Source organism: Tupaia chinensis, unplaced genomic scaffold (genome assembly GCF_000334495.1).
Source record: "Tupaia chinensis unplaced genomic scaffold, TupChi_1.0 Scaffold000049_1, whole genome shotgun sequence".
In the NCBI taxonomy this organism is placed as follows: Eukaryota; Metazoa; Chordata; class Mammalia; order Scandentia; family Tupaiidae; genus Tupaia; species Tupaia belangeri.
Window position 1 is genome coordinate 2,181,254 of NW_006159507.1, and position 200 is coordinate 2,181,453.

Here is a 200-nt window from a genome sequence, read left to right on the forward strand (position 1 = left end):
GCCCTCCCGCCTGTCCAAGAAAGCACTGTGCTCAACCCTCCCTGGTTTCTCCATCTGAAAATCCGGAATAATAATAGTACCTGCTTTACAGGGTCATTGTGGGGCTTCAGTCTGGTATTACAAAAGAGTGTTTTGGGGGAACCAGCAGTTAGCGTAATGGCTATGTGGCTGGACTCCCACGTAGTCGACCGCGGTTCACG